Source organism: Gossypium arboreum, chromosome 9 (assembly GCF_025698485.1).
Source record: "Gossypium arboreum isolate Shixiya-1 chromosome 9, ASM2569848v2, whole genome shotgun sequence".
Taxonomy (NCBI): Eukaryota; Viridiplantae; Streptophyta; class Magnoliopsida; order Malvales; family Malvaceae; genus Gossypium; species Gossypium arboreum.
The window spans coordinates 67,061,233-67,083,037 of NC_069078.1; positions in this window are offsets into that span (position 1 = coordinate 67,061,233).

The following is a 21,805-nucleotide window of genomic DNA, read 5'->3' on the forward strand; positions in this document are numbered from 1 at the left end:
TTATGTCAATATTAAGAAGTATATTATGATATATTAATTCAAGAAAGGACTAAATTGTAAAAGTGAGAAAAGTTTTGTTGCATAAGAGTAAATACTCAAAATTTAAGAGGTTAAGTATAAATATGAAAAAGTTGAAGGACCAATAGTATAAATATTTTAAGAGTGGAATGATCTAGAAACTAAGGAAAATGAATGAATTAGGACCAAATTGAATAGGTGAAGAACTATGAGGGACTAAATTGAAATTTTACCAAAATTAAATGATGACTCAAGGATGGAATTTTAAAAGATAATAAAGGAAAAAATGATCAATTGGAAGAGAGAAATCTAGAAAGTAATGATGATGTTGATGATATTTTATGATTATTTAATTAGATATATATTATTTTAATGAGATATTTTATTATTAATAATTTAGTATAAAAGGAAGGAAAGATGAAGAATTTTCATCATCTTTCCATGCATGCAACAACGTTAGAAGAGAAGGAAAAGAAAGAAATTTTCTTTTCTTTACAATTTGGTCCTTCCACCAAAATTCACCATTTCCACCTAGAAATCAAAAGAATTTCCATTGCTACTAGAGAGAGAAATGTTAAGGAGACCATGGGGAGTTAGAATATCAAGTTGGATTCAAGAAATAGAAGCTGGAGGAGAGAAAATCAAGTTAAAGATTAGTATCAATAGAACAAGGTAAGTATATCAAGATTTCAATATGTTTTTAAGTTTGTTATTATTGATAAAACATGGATATAATGTTATAGTAGAGTTTTCTTACATAAGGTCTTATGTTCTTGATATGTTAGTGAAGAGAAAATAAGAGAAAGTGATGAGAAATGGTGTAGAAAAAGAAAATAAGGATGTTATAACATGGTAATTAATATCTTGTACTAAAACAGTTTTGGACAGCAGCAGTAGTCTAAGTTTGAAAAATCATCAAAAATTATAGAAATCTAATTATAGGATGAATAAAATATGAAATTAAAGATTATTAAGTCTAGTTTCTTATAGAAGAAATGATGTAAGAAATGGAATTGTAAATCATGAGATATGATGAATTTTGTGAGACAAGGTCAGAATGATTTCGGGTTTCCCTGTTCTAAATTTGTAAAATCATAAAAAAATGGATAAAAATAATTAGGGGCTTAAATTTATATGTTTAGAATTCTGAATGAGTCTATTTTCAATATAAACAAACATGAACATCATTCGAATTCTGTACGAGGAGATAATTAATTTTTAGTGAAGACGGGTCAGAACTGTCAAACAGCATAACAGGGGTAACTTTAAAGAATAAACTGTACTTATTGGCTAAACCAAAAATTCTGAAAATTTTAGGTAAGAATATATATGAGTCTAGTTTCAGGGAAAATTAGCAGATCTTAATTTGGATTTCTATACCTCCAGATATAAATAATTTAGTGACTATGACACAGATGGACAGCTTGAATATTCATAAAAGTAAATAATAAAAATTATGGATAATGTTACTTACAAGTGTGTTATCTACATTAAGGATGTCGAATGGAGAGGAGGAGGAGGAAAAATATGTATGAATATTCATCTAGTATGGCTAATTTGCATATTTTAGGCTCAGGGACTAAATTGAATAAAAGTAAAACTTTATAGGCAATTTTGTAAAAATGTCAGAAATGACCAAATTGCATGAAATGGATTATTTTATTATTTAAATTACAAAATTGAATGAAATTATTAATTTAGTTCAAGATCGGGGGAAAACATGTTTTAGGGATTAAATTGAAAAGTGTTGAAATTATGGAAAATTCTGATATTTTATAGAATTCATGGACTGTTATCAATATATATGAGAATAATAGCTGGAAATAAGGATTAAATTGCAAGAATTTTATTTTCCTGACCCTAAGGACGAAATCATCATTAATTAAAAGTTTAGGAGCAAAATGGTAATTTTACCTAGAGCATTAATTAAATGCATTAGAATATGAAATGAATGAAAATGATGATCAAATTTATTTATAAAGATCCGGACGACTCAAATATGAGACTTGATCGTGGAAAAGAAAAGATATCGGATTAATGAAATTATAAACACAAACAAGCAATGAGGTAAGTTTGTGTAACTTGAATTGTATTTTAAATACTTGAAATATGTGATTATGTGATGAAAATATGATTTGAATGTTCAATTCATGATATTTGATAAAATATTGATAATACTCGATATAAATTGAAAATAAATCCGGTTGAATGAAAGGAAAATTCGATGGATCTCTCGAAAGGAATTGACGGTAAAAAGATCTAGCCGGACGGGTGATCCTATCTGATATAGCCCTCCGAAGAATACGTGTAAATGGATTTAGCCGGACGGGTAATCCAAATTAGGTCTCAATTTAGCCTGGATGGTAATTCGGATCCAAGCTCATTAGAGTAATTGTCGTTGCGAGGATTTAGCTCGGGTGGTAATCCCGACAATACTCTATGAGTTTATATTATAGGGGATTTAGCCTGGACTGGTAATCACACTGTAAGGATGAGGTTCACGGGAGTGTGCTCTCTGATATGAAATGTGTAAGACCATGGTTGAAAGATACCATAGCAGCCTGATATGAAACGTGTAAGACCATGGTTGAAAGATACCATGGCAGTCTGATATGAAACGTGTAAGACCATGGTTGAAAGATACCATGACAACATGACGGGAAATAAATAAGACCATGGTTGAAAGATACCATGGCAGCGTGACATGAAATGAATAAGACCATGGTTGAAAGATACCATGGCAACATGACAGAAAAAGAGTAAGACCATAGTTGAAAGACACTATGGCATCATGTCAAAGATAAATAAAACCGTGGATGGGAGATGCTATGACATCTGTTGAACAATTGATATTCAGGTAATATGTATCAGATGACGAATGGTTATATGAAATAATTATAAAGATAGATAAACGAAATAAGTATAAGTACATGGAATATAATTTATGTTAAGTTTGATATAAACTATTACCGGAATAAATATACATAAAATATATGGAAATGATAGAGCATGAAATATTGATATAATGAAATGAATGATATATGCTTATGAAGAAAGCGGTAAGTATTTAATTTTTTTAGTGATCGTAAATGGTAGTAATACTCTCAAACCACATTACGGCAATGGATACAGGTTAGGGGTGTTCTGATCTTCCTCTTGATGCACCGAGGGCACCGAGCATTCTCTGTTACTTTTTTGGATCTTAGATTTACTAGGGAAGGGATGTAGTTCCATGAAATTCGCCAAACTAGTATCTTTATTTTACCCGGTAGCTGTAAATCCCATAATTTTCTATAGAAGTTTCTTATTTTGGGCTGTAATGTAGTTTATAGGCGCTTCTTACTAAGAACTCCGCTGAACGTTCCTCTTTCCACACCTGAAAGTCAGCATGTTCTGTCTCTGCCAAAGGAATCTTCAAAATTTTTTGCGCTATGCCCGATTAAAAGGTATTGTTAATCAGGTCTCGCTTCCAAGTCCTACTAGTATTATTGATTAAATCTGAAGCTAATAGGACATCGCTGTTTGTCTCTCTACCTTGTCTACTAATGGCTTCACATCCAGGAATCCAGCGATCAGTCTAGACATCAATCTCGATTCCTTGACTGACTCTCCAACACAGCCCATCCTGAATGAGCCCTCGTGCTGCCCAGATGCTCTTCCAAGTATATGAAGGTAACCAACCCAACTGTGCGTTTAAAAAATTTGATTGTGGATAATATTTGGCTTTAAAAACTCTGGCTAATAATGAACTCGGATTATTAATAAGGCGCCAGCCCTGCTTGGCTAATAACGCAACATTAAATTGGCAAAAATTTCAAAAACCCATACCTCCAACTTCTTTTAAAGAACACATATTTCTCCATAAACACCAATGAATTCATTTCTTTCCACGTCCCTTTTGCCACCAAAACTTGGCTACAGTGGCTTCCATTTCATCACATAATGTCTTCGGTAATTAAAAACAGACCATTAAGTAAGTCGGTATCGCTTGTAAAACTACTTTAATAAATATTTCCTTTCCACCTAGAGACAGTAATCTCATACTCCAATTATCAATCCGCTGTTTCATTCTGTCCTTCAATGCTTGAAAAATTTCTTTTTTCCTTCTTCCAACTAAACTTGGCAGTCCTAAATACCTTTCTAATTCATTGGAGCTGCAGATTCCCAATTGGGTGATCACCATTTGCCTAACTTCCTCAGATATGTTGTTGCTAAAAAATACTGCTGATTTTTCAAAGTTTACGCACTGACCTGAACTATTTTTATATTCACAAAATCTGCTTGATTGCGCTTACTTCCCTTCTTATTGCTTCTTCAAACATTATGCAGTCATCAGCAAATAGTAAATGAGACACCCTAGGGCCACTTCTACTAGCTTTGACACCTTTTATAACTCCTTCACTAATAGCCATTCGCATTAGACCTGATAGACCCTCCCCACATATCAGAAATAAAAAAGGGCTTAATGGATCTTCTTGCCTAAGTCATTTTGTTGGATAAAATATATCTCCTTTATTACCATTAACCACTACTGAATAAGAAACACTAGAGATAAATTTCATAATAGATTCAATCCATTTTTGAGCAAAATCTATTCTACTCATAATTTCTTGAATAAAATTCCATTTTACTTTATCGTAGGCCTTACTCATATCTAACTTGACGGCCATAAATCCCTTCTTCCCCCTTCTCTTCTGTTTCATTGAATGTAAAATTTCATAGGCCACTAGTGCATTATCTGTTATAAGTCTCCCTGGCACAAATGCGCTCTGTGCTTCATCAATACATTTATCAATGACTCCTCTAAATCTATTTGCAATCACCTTTGCCACAATTTTATAAATAACATTACAGAGACTAATTGGCCAAAAATGAGTCAAATTAGAAGGATTAATAATCTTTGGAATAAGCACAATCTGAGTTGCATTAATAGAACTAACCTCCATCTTTCCATTCAGAAGATTTAGGCAAAAGGAAACAAAATCACTCCCAACGATATCCCGGCATCTTTGGTAAAAAAGGGCTTGAAATCCATCCTCCCCTAGTGCCTTTGTGGACCCCATCTCAAACAAAGCTCCCCAAATTTCCTCTTCCTCGTAAAGCGCTAAGAGCTTACTATTATCTTCATCAAAGATACAACGTTTAATACCCGAAAAAACATGTTCATTAAAAGCAATCCTCCCAGCTTTGAATAAATTCTCAAAATACACCCGTACAATGTCCTCCATTTCCCGAACGTCTTCCGTGAACTCTCCATTGTCATTATGTAGCTTCTTAATCTAGTTTTTTCTTCTCCTTTGTGTTGCATGACTGTGAAAAAAAGCTGTGTTTTTATCGCCAAGTTGCAACCAGTTTAACCGAGCCCTCTGTTCCCAGTAATATTCTTTCTTTTCAATTTCAAAGTTTAGCTAAATTTTTGTGTCAATCATGTCAGCTAAATTCTTATCATCCCTTTCAGTTTCTACTAATTCTGATAATTTCTTTGTTAACATCTCCTTCTTCCAATTTCTATTTGTTCGTATCTGTCTCGCCCATCTTTTCAGTCTGATTCTCAAAAACTCGAGCTTTGTGAAAGATGTAACACCCCCTACCCGTATTCCAAGCCTAGAATAGGGTACGAGATATTACCAAACTTAATATGATCAATCATGTAAAAATCAGCCATAAAATTTCTTCTAAATTAAAAACTTTCATACATATGTTTAACATCCCTTATATGGGCCTATGGGGCCCAAAACATACATTCAGGGTGATTCGGGACCAAACCGTAAACATATGAAACTTTTGCAATACTTAGAAAATTTTCAAGCTCTGGAGAGTCACACGCCCGTGTTTTCAACCCGTGTAACTCTCTGTTTATAACTTCACCATCCTTGTTAGTCGTACACTTCATATAAATAAAAAGAAACGTGTATGGGCTCAATTCTCATTAAATTTCTCGTATATATACACAATTTCACGTCATGTAATCATACAACATATATCAGCCATATCTCTGTAATCTAAATATATTTTTATAACAACTTATTTTGATTTCATAATGTTTCATATTTAAGCTTAAATAACCAAAGTATTTGAAATATCATCTTTATGAAAATAGTACACATGAGGTATATAATTCCATAATTATGAATAAACACATTTATCAAACATTTTCCATATTCATATATCAATGTCTCATGTCTCCATATATCAATAACTGTCATTTTCATGAATTCCAAGTTCAATTTCATAATTATTTGTCTCGTGTTCAATTTATTCCATGTCGGAACTTTATTCATTAATACGTTTGAATTATCAATACATATGGACAGTACATTCAAGATGAACAATTATATAATCACAAATGAATTCATTTATCAACCAAGTTCTATACTCATATCTTATCAACTCGTACTTCCTGTATTACATAATTCCATGTAACACTTACCAAACTTTGTCAAATTAGTGAACGTCTTACGGAATTGAGCACTTCGTTTACTCGATGCCATAGTTCAACTATGGTCTTACACATCTTCATATATCGATGTCATAGCCCAGCTATGGCCTTACACGTAATCACATATCGATGCCACAGCCCAGTTATAGTCTTACACGAATCGCATATCTCACTGATGCCATATCCCAGATATGGTCTTATACAGTAGCATATATCACACCGATGCCATATCCCAGATATGATCTTATACGGAAATCACTTGTCACTTGTAGCCGAAGCTACCACATTCACTGATCAGGTAGCCAGAGCTACCATTTTTCACTGATCAGGTAGTCGGAGTTACCACTTTTCACTGATCAGGTAGCAGAAGCTACCACTTTTCACTAATCAGGTAGCCGAAGCTATCACTTATCACTTTCACTTGTCCTTGATCAGATAAGTGTAGCCGAAGCTATCACTTATCACTTGTTGCCATGGTCCGACCATGGTCTTTTCCTTCAATTCATCTTGTCACTGAACTGAAATGCTCAATTTTATCATTTATTAAATTTTCATGCTTTTACATTATTCACGATTTTATCATCAATACATATGAAATAACACATCATGAGATTCATAAAATTAACAAATAATCACTAAAATTTAGCCATATAAACTCACAAGTTCAAATTTTGTATTATAACGATAATCATAATTTCATAATAAATATTCCAAATAAAACATTATATCATTTCTAATCCAATACTTATCGATTATAATCGGGCATGTGTTTAATTTATACACGAGTCATTCACATATTTTTCCTCCTCCTCCTCTCCATCCACATCCTTAGTATAAATAACACACTTGTAAGTAACCTTATCCATAATTTTTACTAATTACTTATGTGAATATTCAAGCTATCCACCCGTGTCATAGTCACTAAATTATTTATATCTGAAGCTACGGAACTCCAAATTAAGATCCACTAATTTTTCCTAAAACTAGACTCACATATCTTCTTACCATAAAAATTTCATAATTTTTGGTTGGGCCAATTGATACAGTTTATTCATTGAAGTCTCCCCTGTTCTGCTGTCTGATGGTTCCGACCCTTCTTCACTAAAAATTAATTATCTCCTCGTACAAGATTCTAATGATGTTCTCGTTTGTTTTTTTAAAAATAGACTCATTAAGAATTCTAAAAATATAAATTTAAGCCCCTAGTTATTTTTACCCAATTTTTTATGATTTTATAAAGTCAAAACAGGGGAACCCGAAATCATTCTGACCTTATCTCACAAAATTTATAATATCTCATGATTTACAATTCCATTGCTTACATCATTTCTTCTATAAGAAACTAAACTCAATAAGCTTTAATTCCATATTTTATTCATCCTCTAATTCCATTTCTACAATTTTTGGTGATTTTTCAAAGTTAGACTACTGCTGATGTCCAAAACAGTTTTAGTGTAAAATATTGATTTCTATTTTGCCCCAAATTTCACAATTCATACAATTCAGTCCTTACTTAATTAACCCCTCAATTAAGATAATTTTCTCAATTAATACTTTTCCTAGACATTATAAGTTATTTCATAACTATTGAAATTCAGAATTTCCACATAAAACTCTAACTTCAAACTCTTTTACAATTAGGTCCCAAACATTCACTTTCTATTCAATTCTTTCAATAAAATCAGCATATAAACAATTTAAAGCTCTAATTCCATGCCAAATCATCATATAATTCCAGCACATATTCATAGAAACTTTCAATTTCTTTCATAGAATCAAAAACTAATTAATTCAACAAGTGGACCTAGTTGTAAAAGTCACAAAAACACAAAAAATTCAAGAAATAATCAAGAATTAAACTTAATTGAAATAAAACTATGAAAAGCCAGCTTAAGGGAACTCTTCCATGGTGTTTTTTCTGATGAGAATGCAGAAAAATAAAGAGAAATCTAGATAATTCCACTTTAGTCCTAGCTTTATTAAGTAAATTTTGTAATTTTCCAATTTTTCCCTTAATTCTCCTCATTTTCTTGCTGATTTCATGCCATTGCCGTCCAGCCCAAAGAGACCTTGGGTCTATTTGCCTTTTAAACCCTCTTTCTTTTATCATTTAAGCTATTTAATCATTTCCCACAATTTTGCATTTAATACAATTTAGTTCTTTTTGTTCAATTAACTATCAGAACTTTAAAATTTCTTGACGAAACTTTAATACTGACTTATTAACACTCTATAAATATTTATAAAAATATTTATGGCTCGATTTAAAATTCTTGAGGTCTCGATACCTCGTTTTCGATTCTAATTATTTTAATATTTATTTTTAGTACACTATTCACTACTTCAAAATTTTTCCTAACTTCACATTTAACTTATACTCACTAAATTAATAATATTTCCTACTCATTTGTCAGATTTAGTGATCTCAAATCACTGTTCTAACACCACTAAAAATTAGGCTGTTACACTTTTCTCCTACTGCCCTTCCCCAAAGGTTTTTAAGTTTTTCATTAAATGAGTCTTCTAAAGTCCACCATGCGTCAAATTTGAAATTAACTTCTCTTCTCTTGACCACTTCTTGACTAGTCTCAATCAATACAGGGCAATGATCTAAAAAAGAATTAACCAGATGTTGGACTACCACTTCGGGAAATAAAACCATCCAACTTGTATTAGCAACCTCCCTATCGAGTCGTTCTCGACTATTTGTCTCAGGTAGATTCCCCTTCTCCCAAGTAAACCACCTCCCCGAAAAGCTCACATCATTTAGTTGACATTCCTCTAACGTCTTTCAGAACAGTTCTATCCTTTTTTCTTCTCTAGGTAAGCCTCCCTATTTTTCAAAGCCATACATAATTTCATTAAAGTCCCCACAAACAAACCATGGGGTATCTTCATCGTGGTTAAGAGTTTTTAGTACAGCCCAAGAGTCTTCTCTATCTCGAGCATAAGGTGTACCATAAAAGCCCGTAAGACGCCACTTTCCCCTGATTTCTGTGTCATCCACGATCACATCAATGTGTCTCTTTGAAAAACTTTTAAGTGTTATCTCAGTATCATTTTTCCATGCCATACACAAGCCTCCTCTCGTTCCATCCGAATCGACCTCAATTCCATTTGCAAAGCCACAACTTCTTCGAACTCTCTCCATTTGGAACTACAAAGTTTAGTCTCTATAAAGAAGACTAATTGGGGATTAAAAGTCTTTAGCGAGTGTCGAAGTCTTCTGATTGTTCGAGGTCTCCCCAAACCCCGAACATTCCAACTTAAAATTTCCATTGTGTTCGGTCGGCTTGCCTTTTGGTAGCCGTCGATAATATTAGATTGTATTCCTCCCATTTCCTATTTCTGGACAGCACCTTACTGTTATCTTCATTTTCGTTGGAATTATCATATTCAACTCTAGATCTTTTCTTCCCTTCCTATCCTACTAATGTTGGGTCCTCCAAATCATGTTCCATGGATTCATGAAATTGTTTTGACAAAACCTCTGTCACCCTTTGATTAGAACCTGACGAACTCCCTTCTAAATTAAAACCAAGAACTGGATTCACAAGTTTTATGCATCTTCTTTTATTTTCCACCCTCCAGTACCCACTTCCTCCTCCTTCAATACGTCCCCCACCTTCGCCCACTTTCCCCTCCCCATCATCTCTTAACCATATGCTATTCATTACTAACATTCTACGGGTCTGAGCTCGTAATGACAAATCCCATCCCATTTCAACTACTTCCACCCCTAGTGCCATTTTTGTTTCACAAAAGGAATCACTATGACCTAATCTTCCGCAGAAAAAACAAAATAACGATAATCGCTCATACTTGAAAGTAACATATGACCTTCTTCCAGAAAACAAAATCTGCTTCTTCCTTTTTAAAAGACGCCTTACATCAATTTGTACTCTGATCCTCATAAAATTCCTATTCTCTTTGCCCAGATTAGAGCCATCATATTCTAGAAAAACCCCTAAAAAACTCCCCATTTGAACAGCCAAGCTCTCAAAAAATAACCCAATGGGGACATCATGTATTTGAACCCAAAACGGCGTCATAACTAAGGGTACTTGTAGTGGATCCTCTCCCCAATTCAATTTATAAAGAAGTAGCAAATAGTTGTTGAAGGTCCAAAGAGATCCCTTAATAACTCTTTCCATATCCATAATATGAAAAAATTGGAACAAATACCTTTTCTCTCCCAGATCTCGGATCTGAACGCCCCAAACTGGATGCCACAAATTAACCAAAGTACTCCTCATTGCTGGAAAATGGATGACGCTAGCGGTTAGGAAACAACCCACAAGTTGAAAAATCTCCCCCCTTCCTTCTCTGTTATGATCTGGTTGTATTTGAAAAACTTTATCTTCTTCATCATTAATTGAGGGTTGAGCCAGTTCGTTTTCCATCTTTGCAGGTACTATCACGAACTATACCTTCTATCAACAGTATGCAGAAGGTCACAACCAATGAACGCCTCCTCCACAAAACAAAACCAAGAAACGAAAAAAATAAAACCCTAAACACCTTATCAGAGTGACAGACAGTAGCGTGCCAAGGATGACAGACCAATTCTTTTCTATTATTATTTTTAATTTTATATGGATTAGATATTTAATTATATTAAAAAATGTTAAGATTTTGGATAAATTTTATTTGAAAATTTTATATATGAATTTTAATTTATGTCTAATATTATAAAATTATATATATTTTTGTACTTTTCATGTTTAATTTAATATTTATGTTTAAGGTTTGTGATAATTTTTTAATAATATTATTTTAAATTTTTTATTTACAATCAAATTTGATATATACATTGTACATTATCCAAATTTATAGATAATTATAGGATTTATTTTAAAAATAAATATTATAAAGAGAATGAATTCATTTTAATTTTGTACATAATAATGAAGTAGGAGGTAAAGCATTACCCTGATCGGATTTGAGTAGTTCATTCTTTTATTATAAATTATAAATTAGATTTAATTGATTCACGTTAAATATCTAGCAAATTTGGAATTCTAATTTCAACCCTTCCCAACATTTTTACATTTTTTACTCTTACCTGTTGACTTTTCTAAAAATTAATCATAATTCATATTATAACGATAAATTTAGTCATTAATATTTCTTAATTTTATCATTTTGATTACAGCATTGATGTGATTACCTACATGCATGGTAATCTATGTATAATTTATAAAAAATTTAAAAGAATTAACAAATCAATAAATTTCATAAAAACTTTTAGAAATTTTATTCGTATCAAAAGTAAAGTGTACGTAAAATGACAAGCAAAAGCCCTGGCGCCATAAAAATCAAGCGAGCACAAAGCTTGACAAGTTTAAAACAGGACAAAGTAAAAGATTGAGCCAATCTCGAGACACCTTGGACTCCAAGACTTAAGGAACTGTTACATGAAAGGCAGGAGGGAATTAAACACAAAAGGACCTTTAAAACCCCTTAAACTAAATCATTGGCTTAAGCATAGAAGATTGATTGGAGTGTCAACTCCAACGTCCTCATAGCTTACTCTTCTTTTCTTATCGTAGGATCTCTCATCTCCATAACCCAAATCCACATTACTCAAATGTGCATCAACAATTTACGTATGTGACAATTACATTTGGATCTAAATATTATTTAATTAAGTTAATTAACATGGAATATTAATATTAAAATGAGGAAAAAAGCATATATATATATATATATATATCTTTACCACATATGGAAGATACATAGGAGGGGATTTGAGGACCTTAAATATCCTTTTTTAAGAAGGTAAGAATGATTAAATGAGATGGGAAAATGAGGAAAGTGTTTGCACTAAGCTATGAAAACCTTACCATTCCCCATTTTATTCACCCCAAACACTTTTCTTCCATCTAATAGCTTATCCATATCATTTACTTGAAAATTCTACTACGATGGAGTTGTACCCAATTAAAACAACTTATTTATTAGGCTGGGTCTAATCTAATTGCTTCATGCAATCTATTAACATGGAAAACTTAAGTCTTTCCTCTTATAAATATGAAAACCTATTAGCATGGGAAACCATCACCTTATCCACACACACAAAAGAAGGCAGCTTGGAATTGCAATGAAGAACGACTCAGATTCTAGCCAAAACCCCAAAATTCCACAACAAAATGTTGATAAATCGAAAGATAATAAAGGCATGATGAAGATGGAGGAAAAGGCAGCGAAGAATGGAGCGTGGAGGAGGTGAACAAAAGTGCCGAAGCATTCATCCAAAAATTCCGCCGCCGGCTTTTGCTGCAGAGGTTACAATCCATTGAGAATTCCCACCAAATGTTAGAGAAAGGCCTCTGACATGGCATCTTCAATTTCTTTCATCAATATGTTCTTTCTAGCTTTGTATTCTCTCTGTTATACATATACGATATGGAAGGGTTGAACTGAAATGTAAATCAATAATATATTCTTCATATTACACTAAATAAATACAAGGCTTTTTGCTTTGTTTTATTATTAAAGGTTTTTTTTTTCTTTTTTTTTTTGGGGATTTGGGTAATATTTAGATTTGAAGATTTTAATTATTAGTCGCAACTGAACCTATTTATAAATTAGGGTGCACAAATGGTTAACGTGGATTGATTTGATCGGTTAAATTGATTAATTAATATATATCTTTTGTAGAGAAAAGTAAAAATTAATTACAAGTTTATTCCAGTACAATTACGCACGAACTGACCATCCATCCGATTTTGCTCAACTATCGCTATTGGAATCTCTTGGAAAGCTTTAGGGCCATAAGGAAGAGCTCTTATCATCCCAACCTATATGTGTGCCGCTACATTGGCTTCTCTTGGGACCTTTTGTATGTCCACTCCCCATTCTTTTGTATGTCCACTCCCCATTCATTCTTACAAAGCTATTGAATTTTTAGAACTAAGTCTATATTCAATTGGCCATTGGACTTATCTAAAATGACCTCAATAGCTTGAGCAGAGTCCTTTCCAACAATAACATTAGCCCATTTAGCATTTCAAGCTAGAAGGAGTCCATCATAAATCGTCCAAAGCTTAGTCTACTCGACGTTGCATCTGCCAATGTTTCTCCCAACTCCCCCAAACCATCTACCAAGATTATCTCTTGCCACTGCTGTACCAGAAAAATCCGTATCACCATCAATAAATAAACTCGAGCATCTTGAATAATAAATTAAACCAGAATTCATTTTAATTATGTAACTTTACATGTTAGATCAAAATTCAAAGATGTAGAATTTGAAATATTAATAATTCTTGTGATTAATTATCTCGTCAAAAACTCTTTTGGATTGTTAATAATGAAAAAGATTTCTTTTAAAATAATAAAATTTTATAATCGAATTGTTAGTTGAATTTGTCAAGTTATTGATTAGATCGATTCAGATAATTCAATTAAGTAAGTCATTAGAAAACAAATGTAATCTATTTTAACTCAATTAATTACGTAATCGATATAAAATTCCTAGACTCCTAGTACAAATCTCCACGTTGGTTTTTTCTACATTTATTCTAGATTGAAATTGTTTTATATATTTTATATAAAATATTAAAATAACATCATTATATAATTAATTTTAAATAAGTAAATATTTTCATAATTAAATTGATGTTTGATTAATCAACTATTATCTGCTTTTTTATTTTCTCTTTTTAACTATTATATTTTTAAAAATTTTACCCTCTTCCAAAATTATTTAAAACTTCAAATTAAAATAAAAAATAAGAGAAAGGGTATGAAAGTGAAAGTCCTTTAATTTTAATAAATATACTTTTATATTTTTAAAATTGAACTTTAAAATGGTAAAAGAAAATTGTTTTTATAACGGTCCAATTTTCAGTGATATTGAAAATTGCGGTTTTGGAATCTCATTTCTATATATTGAGTCATGGATATTAAATATTAATATTTTAAAATAATTTACTCTTCCAAAATTATTTAAAAGTTAAAATTTAAAAAAAAGAATAAAAATAAAAGAGAAAGGGTATTGAAGTCCTTTAATTTTAATACATATACTTTTATATTTTTAATTGAACTTTAAAAGGTAAAAAAATTGCTTTTATAATGGTGCGATTTTAAGTGATATAAAAATTACGATTTAGGAATCTCATTTCTATAAACTGGGTCCAGTAAATATTAAATATTAATATTTATGAAGATAAAATATTATTATATTAAAGTTTGATCCGATAATTTTTTGAATTAATAGTTAATTAAGGTCTAGGGACTAAATTATAAAAGTTTAATCGCTATAGAATTTTAATTGCTAAAAAGCTTGAGGACTTAGTTAACAATTTGCCAAAAGTTCAAAATGAAAGTTAAACCATTTTTCATAGAGAGTTAGTAGTGGACGATGACATTAACCATTATAAATGTTTAAGACATGATTAGATTAATTAAACCAACTTAATTAGAAACTAATTAAAGTATAAATACAGAGTTAGTGGATTATTGTCATCATTCTCAAATTTCCATCTCCCTTAGCTAAAAGTTGAAGAAGAAAAACCCCAAGCTATTCTTTTTCATTCGGCTACAAAATTGGCATATGTTTTAAGTCATTTTCTTGTATTTTTTATGAACTTGAGGTCACAAGGGCTTGATTTAGCTAGCACATGTACTAATTCGTAAAACTGTTAAAATTTAAAAATTTATCATTATTGATTTATTTAAGAATTAGGTTTGAAATTATAGATTTTAAGCTTAGAATATGAAAAGGACTAGATTGTAAAGTTAATTTAGCTTATTGTTAACTTTGTTACATTAAGAATAAAATTGAATAAATGTAAAACTTGTTATGAAATTGTGTTAGAAATAGAAAGTATAAGGTCCCTAGTGAGAATAAGTGAAATTGGATTTTAATTCGAGGCTTGGAATTGAAAGTTATAACTATCTCGAGTTTAAGGACTAAATTGAATAAAATATAAAATTTTAGAAATATCAAAAAAATCGAATTATATAGGTTCATGCATATCATGGCATAGAACAGAACAGAATAGAACAAAAATATTTGGTATTGATTGATAATATAAAATAATTGTTTAAATAAAGAATTGAAACGAAGTGAAATTGATTAGGGAAAAGCTAAAATTTCATATTAGTCCTTGCAGTACCCACTTTACATACTTTGAATAGGTAAACTCATATGGAACTTACTACTTTATTTTATGTTATGTTTGAATTGTGTATTGTTTCATTTATGTGTTTAGATTGAAGTGCATTTAGTGAATTTGACATATTTGGCTTAAAATGATTGAATTGAAAATCATGAGAATAATGGCTATTATGAAAAGGTATGGAGTGCAAATTTGATTATTGAATATTTACAGGACTTGTAATGAAATATGTCAATTGGTACGGATTTGATAATTATATGTAAACCATCGCTTAGTACAAGTCAAGACTTTTTATTTTTATTTTTTACTTTTAGCTTTTAATGTTTCATAGTATTTATTCATAACATAAATTTCCTTCCTATTGAAACTATAATATTTGAGCTTTAAGTCTTAATTACATTAGGATAAATATTAAATATATAATACTATTATTACATAAAATAAAATATTAAATATCTATTTGTATTTGGGTTGAATTAAGCTAAGATCGAGCTTTAAAACTTTTGTCCAAGGCTTGGCCCGTGTTTTAAATGGCATTTTTTTTTCCCAAGCACATATTTTTGGCATCATACTTTTATCCAAACCTTTTTATATTTCAAATAGGCTTTAAGGTGTGGGTGGGTAGCCTGAGTTTTAAACAATTCTAATCTAAATCTATTCATATTTATAAATGATTAACTCAAACATATTTAGGTTTTGTTCATATTATTTTTTATTTTTAAAATATAATTATTTGTTTAACATTTATTAATTATATATATCTTTTACTACAATTATATATATTATATCTTCAATTAAAATTTTAAACATAAATTATTTAAGTATATTTAAATTTTATATAATATAATTTACATAATATATTATAAATTTGAATTTCTTTTTTATGAATTACAAGAGGGCAAAGCCCTAACAACAACTCGATTAGCATGACTCAAACTCAAGCCATACCTGGGACGGTGAACACCCTGACCATCAGGCCAACACGGGGTTTTAAATTTGAAATTATTTAATATATAGTCAATGATAAGATTAATTTCAGTGGAAGGTGTCATCCAATTTGTAATAGCAGTGAGAGATCTTTGGAACACCTTTTGATATAATCTGATTTTGCAAAAGCAGTTTAGTTTCATAATAAAATCCCTTTTTAAGGATTCAATTAAAAAATTTGGACCCCTTGAGAATTGGATCTTATTGTTGTTCAAGATCAATGAATAAATTGCCTTGAAGCAAGAGAAGTTCTATTCAATGTTATCTTGTATGTTTTGGGGTATTTGGAAAGCTAAAAACACGATAGACTTTGAGAAAACTATCCTTAACCCACTCAAATTTCTTCACCTTATTAACAACCAATTTTCCTATTTTATGAATGTAGATTTTTAGATTATTAATCACGAAGGACAAGGGAGATTGAAAACTCAAAGTTCACCTACAAACATGCTATAGATAGATGTTGAGGATAGATAAAAATTGATCTTCAAATTAACAAAGAGTAGTGTCATGTGTTACTATGGTTGTGCATCCATTCTCAAAGACATAACGGATAATGTAATAAGTGTTTGTAAGAGAATTCTAGCCCAATCACAAATTCAAGCAAAGATTTTGCTCATCTTTCTAACTTTTCTCATAATGGTGGAATTAGGAATAGAGAGACTAAGAGTTTTCAATAAAGAGAAATCTAGGACCAATATTACTAATAAAGGATCGAAAATGAATTTGATGACTTAAATCAATTTTAACTAATGTATTAAACTTAGTGCAAAACTTTAATATGGTAATCGCAAAAACAAGGAGATAAAAGCATGCAACAAAAAACAAACAACTGAACTAAAGTGGTTGCATCTATTGATATATCCTTATGTTATCTGTAATGCTTTTTAATTCTCAATCTATTTTGTGAAAATTGGCAAGTCACCCCTTAAAAAAAAAGAAATAACAAAGTGCAAAATAGATAAGTAATAGAGTGCAAATTTGGTAGCTAAATAATTTAAGGAGCCTCGTGTTATTTTACAAAAATGTTAAGGGTATTGTAGTCAAGTTTGGGCAAAAATATTGAAGAACCTTTCGGTTGAATTGAGATTTGAGTGTCAGCCATTGGATTATCTTTAATCCAACGATTAATATAGAAACCCTAGTTAAAACAAGGTCAATATTGTGGCTACTTAAGCTAAAGCAAGCAACTATTTTTTTCCTCTTTTACTTCCTCTTTACACTCCCTTCTACTCTAATGAAGGGAGCTTTGAGGTCAATTTAATCTCAAATAGCAACTATTATTATGAGCTATGTATGTGGCAAATGAATAGCCAACTTGAAATGTAACTTATTTGAGCTGATGTATGTATAATGGCCAAATTTAATTATGATTCGTATGTGCTAAAATGTTACGAAAGACATAAAAAAATTGGCATTGTTGTAAGCCATGTTTGAGACAAGTAAATGGCTAAGTATTAATATTTCGTAAGTTGTCATAACATGTTTGAATTGATAGGTTTGTTTGGCTTTGAATGTGAAATGGAAGTATAAGTTTTGGTATATGAAAATGGTATTGAATGGTTAGTATTTGATTGTATCATGGTTGATTTTAAGTGTCAATTTTAGATTGAAACTCATGCTTGAATGGTCTGTAATGATTTGAATGGTTTAATTGTGTTTGAGGTGCTAATTGTAGCATATTGGTTAGGTATTTAAGGAGGATTTATAAATTGTATTTTTGGCATGGAAAGTGTATGTTTGAATAGATATTTGTGTTGGATAAATGTGAATTTTAGGTCCTTTTGAACGGTTGAATTGAACTCTGCATTTAGTGACTTATCTTTTGCACCACACAGTCGTTTGTCACGCACAGGCTAGTGATACAACCATGTGTTCTTTAGAAATTAGGAAGTATATGTATCACACAATTTTAGTTTATCACACAACTGTGTGATATTTTATAAAATTTACAATTTGGACCACATGACTTTAGTGAATTACACAGCCTGGACACATGGTCATGTGAACCTTGTTTTGCATAAGTTCCTTGTATCTTTTGAAAATGTTACAATTTGATCCCTGTGTGTTTCCGGAATAATTTTAGAGCTTTCACAAGCTCAATTAAGACTTGAATTTAATTGGATATCATAATATTTGAATGTTAATGACGTGATTGATTATTAGAAGGTTTTATTTATGATATAATTTATCTGTAATTTCAGAACTATTGCAAATTAGTCCTAGTTAATTTTTAGGTCGATATTAGTGAATACACAAGCTCGTATAAGGCCCGAGAAAGATTTATATTGGGTGATTATGCATTGAGTTGATTATGATTGTATGATTCATGTATAATTTGAATATTAATTGTGCATTTATGAAGAAATTCCATGTTTATTTGAAATAATTGATGTGAATTGAATATGTTTTATTCCGGCTTTAAGTGTAGCACTCCGAAGCTTGGGTTCGGTGATCGGATTGGGTAAAGGGTGTTACAATTTTAATCAATATTTTTCTTAGAAAAATAATAATTAGACTTTTTTTAAAAGGTTGATTTTCAATTTAGCTAAAAAAAAGGTCAAAATGATTAAAAGTGTAAATTTGTTTCTTTACCTTATTAACAACTGGTTTTCCTCTATGAGTGCAAATTTTGAGATTATTAATCAGGATGAACAAGGGAGATTGACAACCCAAAGTCCATCTACAAATTGGCTATAAATAAAGGATGATGTTGAGGATAGATGAAGACTGATCTTCAAATTAACAATGAGCAATGACATGTGTTATTATGGTTGTGCATCCATTCTCAAAGACATAACGGATAATGTAATAGGTGTTTGTAGGAGAATTTTAGCCACAATCACAAATTCAAGCAAAGATTCTGCTCATCCTTCTAACATTTGTCATAATGGTGGAATAAGGAATAGGGAGAATAAGAGTTTTCAATAAAAAGAAATCTAAGATCAATATCATTAGTGAAAGATCAAAAGTGATTTTGATGACTTAAATCAACTTTAATTAATGTATGAACATTATTAATGTATGGAACTTAGTGCCAAAACTTCGATACAGTAACGGTAGACAAGGAGATAGAAGTATGCTACAAAAAACAAACAATTGGACTAAAACAACGGTGTCTATTGATATATCCTTATGTTATCTGTAACTCTTTTTTATTTTCTACCTGTTTTGTGAAAATTGGCAAGTGCCCTTCCCCCAAAAAAAAAAAATATATATATATAGCAAAGTACAAAATATATAAAAAATAGAGGGCAAAATTGGTAGCTAAATAATTCAAGGAGCCTCATGTTATTTTACAAAAATGTTAAGGGTATTGCAGTCAAGTTCGGGCAAAAATATTGAAAAACCTTTAACAGATGAATTAAGATTCGAGCATCAACCATTGGATTATCTTTAATCCAACAGTTAAGATACAAACCCTAGTTAAAACAAAGTCAAGACTGTGGTTACTTTAGCTAAAGCAAGCAACTATTCTCTTCCTCTTTTGATTCCTCTTTACGCTCTCTTCTACTATGATAAAGAAGAGAATCTCGAAGAGTACATTTTATAATTTACAGGTACCAATCCTTTACATTAATCATTTATCTTCTTTGTTTTGTTGCTTCAATTAGAAGGAAAATTTGATCTTCATGTTTGCTAGCTAAAATATTAGTTTTTTTTTTATAAGATTTGGTTTTAGTTTATATGAATTTATTTTAATTCCTTCCATTTGAATCGTTTTTGTTTAAATAATCAAAATGGTCAACAACCTTTTTTACGTAGGCTTATTTGTTTTAAATAAATAAATAAATAAAGATTTATTGTAGATTTAGCGGTTGTGTTTTAGTGGAAAGAACTCCATGTTTGTGGTGAACAAAAATGGCTGATTGTTGATGTTGAATCTATTAATTTTTTAAGCTTTGGATTTTTCCTTTCTCTAAATTAAGTTTAACCAATTTACCTTTCTAGAATTGCATGTTAGATTTGTTTTTTTATAACAGATAATGTTAGGATTTCGACTCGATTAAGCAGCGAACAAGTAGAATAGCGGAATAAATTGAGAAATTGAACACACAAATTTAACGTGGAAAAACCCCTCCAAAGAGGATAAAAAACCACGGGTAAAGATAATTTTACTATAATGACAAAAAAAACGAAGAGTACAAAAGATGGAGATAAAAACTAAATCCCGAAAACAAAGAACCCACAAAATGTAAACACAAAATTATCTAAATGTGTTATGAGTTCTAATCTCTAATGGGAGTATTTTTCTAAGGTTGTAAAAGAGCCTATTTATAGGCTAAATTCATAGGTCAAATAATAATAAAATAATCTAAATTAATCAGTATTTGATTGAAACAAGTAAACAGAGTTTAACTGAAAGATTATTTTTCAAATTTGACTCAAAATAGAGTCATATTTAACAGATAAATATACTGAGTTTTAGTATGTCAAATTCTTATACTGTTAATTAGATTTGAGTTTTGATTTGTTTTATGAATATGGAAGCTTTAGATTGTTTCTTTCCTCTAAATGAAGTATAATTAATCATTTTACATTTCTACAATGCCTTGTTAGATTTATTTATTATTATAACAAATGGATTTACTAAATTTTAGTACGTCTTATAATGTTAAATATATTTGAGTTCTTATTTGTTTCTGTTAAGATTTTAACTCGATTAAGTAACGAACAAGAAAATAGCAATATAAATTGAGAAATTGAACACACAAATTTAACATGAAAAAACCCCTCCAAAGAGGATAAAAAACCACGGAAAAAGATAATTTTACTATAATTGCAAAAGAACGAATAGTACAAAAGATGGAGCTAAAAACTAAACCCTGAAAACCCGAAAACAAAGAACCCACAAAACGTAAACACAAAATTCTCTAAATGTGTTATGAGTTCTAATCTCTAATGGGTGTATTTTCTAAGGTTGTAAAAGAGCCTATTTATAGGCTAAATTCATAGATCAAATAATAATAAAATAATCTAAACTAATCAGTGTTTGATTGAAACAAGTAAACAGAGTTTAACTAAAAGACTATTTTTTAAATTTGACTGAAAATAGAAGTCATATTTAACAGTTTTATGAATATATTTCTTGTTTATTTTTATCTTCTCTCTAAAGTTTTATCATGGATAAACAGAAGATTCACATCAACATTGTGGTCATGAATGAGAAATCTATCACCACTGTTCATTTGATCTACAAATTTGGTGGCATTAACAAACGTGTGATTGAGAG